General features: G+C 38.5%; 1 long non-coding RNA gene across 1 annotated transcript; it reads left to right on the top strand.

The window, feature by feature from the left end:
* The first annotated feature begins 375 nt into the window (after nt 1-375).
* Nucleotides 376-2,341, top strand: LOC137988478 (uncharacterized). The gene is made up of 5 exons (XR_011120785.1): nt 376-441; nt 984-1,061; nt 1,308-1,450; nt 1,551-1,598; nt 2,113-2,341. It is a non-coding gene; the product is annotated as an uncharacterized lncRNA (long non-coding RNA).
* Nucleotides 2,342-2,943: the final 602 nt, after the last annotated feature.

Below are 2,943 nucleotides of genomic sequence, written 5' to 3'. Positions count from 1 at the left end.
AGAATGTAAGAGCCGATTATCTAAGCAGAGTAGAGGAATAACTTAAGAGACACTGGACTGCCTCCTCAGTTGGTACTATCTAACTAATTTTTCGTTGTTAGTAGAAATTTGAGGAAATTTCTTCTCAAGAGGGGGTTATGTTACGAAAAATAGTATTGCGTGACAAGCGTTACTGTCTAGAACCTTCGCGAGAGTTCGTAATTTGTTTATATTTAGGTTTGTACGTAAGCGTTTCTAAATCGGTGTGTTTTGTAATCTTTCTATAATTAGATTCATTACTAATTTAGAAAGTTCTAGAAGTTTATTGTCAGAGTATATAAGTAGACGAGTCCGAACGGAGTGTTTTTTCTAACTAGTTTTTCACAAGCGAAGAGAGTTGGCGTTGGCCGTGTTTAGTCAAGTGTGACAGAAGCAGTGTTTATTCAAGTTGGCGGAGGCCGTGTAAGTTTATTGAGTATGTGTTATTCAGAGTGTTACTTCGTGGAAACTACGTTCATTTTTTGGAATAAATCTTCTTGTTGTTGTTCCGACAACCCTGCGTTCAGTTTAGTTTGCAAGCTACCTTTCCTCAAAACATTCGAACTCGTAACATAGAGTACTCTTAAAATTCTGCGTATAGTTTTAATTCATTTAGCGATAATTTGTAAATATTGCACAGAATCGTAGTCCGTAAGTAATTGTATATTTTGTTGATCGCTTTCGTTATTGTTTTCTCGGAGAAATTAGCTCTTGTGATAGCTACTCTTAAATTAAAGAAAAAATTAAGTTCGTGTATGTGTGCGTTTATGTATGTATGTACAAACGGTAAATTCTTGCAAAAGGTCTCCTGAGGAATCTAGGAGTAAAATTTATGTAATATAGAATAATTGGCCACCTTTATCCCTCAGTAGGTAGACCATAGCGGCGCGAGAGTGCCCGACATAAAATGGCCACACATACTCTCGCCTGCCATCACTGAGAAAAATTATGTCTAATGTTTCCAGACTAAGCACACAACTGAGGTCGATGGTGTCTTCGAGAAGACACGGAAATCTTCACGTGCGGTCTCTTCTAGTTCAAAGGTGAGTTTACAAAGGTTACCAAATGCAGTTGGTAAAAGGAAAAAAATATCGAAATACATTTTTTCTTTCTCATATAAGTCAACCCCACAAAGTTTTGCCAGCGCACATTACAAGACAATTTGCAGCGCTGAACGAGCCACAAGGCGCTCATAACTTCATTCCTCTAGGTAGAATCAGAGGCATTATTTTCCCATATTAATGTTCATTGCCAGGTTAGTTTATAAACTGATTTTTCTTATTCTATAGAGTTCTGACCCAGACGAAGAAAGTCCATCAAAAACAAAAACCGCTCTGGAAAGATTAAGGGCCGCAGCAACAAAAGGCAGCAAGGAAAAGGAGTGATATGGTCACGGTTCAGTCCTCCTTCTCTCGACAAACTTTGTAAAACAGTTACGTACATTTTACATTCCCATTTTGAACATATGGTTTTGACAGCTTTTTTTTAACAGGATGCTTAGTTAATTAATAAATGATTGCGCGTTGTTTCAGATCAAACACAAGACAAGTCGTTTGACAAAACCCATATGTTCATCCAAGGTAAGCAACTTGAAATCGTGATTGCATATTAGAGTGGGGTTTGTTCATTTTACACCTGGAAAGGAAACAAACATTAAACAAGTCAGACACACACAAAAAAGAAAAGGCTCATGACCGGTCGTTAAGAGCGATCGCATGCCAAGGCCCTTTTTCGACTTTCCATGTAACCCGACGTAGAATTGTTCGAATTTGGCGACTCGGTAAACATAACGATTTGTTATAGCTCAGGAACAATTTTCCCCAGCTTCCCGATACTTTTTAGGACAGCATTAATCATCACTTACGAGGACGTACCTCTGTCATCCCTAGCACAGGTAATACAAACTTTGACAAAGGGCAATTTGTTGCAAAACGTCTGCTGACAAATCTAGGGGTAAAATATATCTAATGTAGAATAATTGCCCACCTGTATCCTCAGTGGGTGGACCATGTCGGCTCACGAGAGTGCCCGACATACAATACCACGCATACTCTGGCTGCTATCACTGAGAAAAATTGTATCTGATGTTTGCAGACTAAGAGCGCAATTGAGGACGATGATGTCTTGCAAAAGACACGGAAATTTTAAAGTGCCCCTAACCCCAAAATGATTTTTTCGCTAAAATGAATCTTTGCACCTGTTCGAAACGCATTGCGGCAATTTTTTCCTTTTTCTAACAAATTCTGCCATTTTATAGGCTTCGAAAGTTGCGAAAATCCAAGCATCTTCAGTTCACGACCGAGTCAGAAGGGGAATGGGTCTATTCCTGATGTGACGTCACAATCTACTTTGCATGCATGTTTACAAAGAGTTAATGCAATGTAAATCAATTTGTGACGTCACATCAGGAATAGACCCACTCCCCTTCTGACTCGGTCGTGAACAAAAGATGCTTGGATTTTCGTAACTTTCGAAGCCTATAAAATGGCAGAATTTGTTAGAAAAAGGAAAAAATTGCCGCAATGCGTTTCGAACAAGTGCAAAGATTCATTTTAGCGAAAAAAACATTTTGGGGTTAGGGGCACTTTAAAGTGCGGTCTCTTCTAGTTCAGAGGTGAGTTCACAAAAGTTACCAAATCTAGTTTGTAAAAGCAAACAAATTAAAACGTCACAGATAAGCTCGTCAAAAGCTAACTGAAATACATTTTTCCTTCTAGTGTAATTTAACCCCACAAAATATTGCCAGTGCAATTTAGAGCGCTGAACGAGAATCAATGCGCACAGAAATTTTATTCCTTCCTCTTGGTGGAATCAGAGGCATTATTTCCCATACAAATGTTCATTGTCAAGTTAGTTTATAAATTGATTTTCCTTATTCTATAGAGTTCTGACCCAGACGAAGAAAGGCTATCAAGACCAGAAACC

This window comes from Montipora foliosa, unplaced genomic scaffold, assembly GCF_036669935.1.
Source record: "Montipora foliosa isolate CH-2021 unplaced genomic scaffold, ASM3666993v2 scaffold_420, whole genome shotgun sequence".
Lineage (NCBI taxonomy): Eukaryota > Metazoa > Cnidaria > Anthozoa > Scleractinia > Acroporidae > Montipora > Montipora foliosa.
This window is presented reverse-complemented; position numbering and strand designations above follow the sequence as displayed.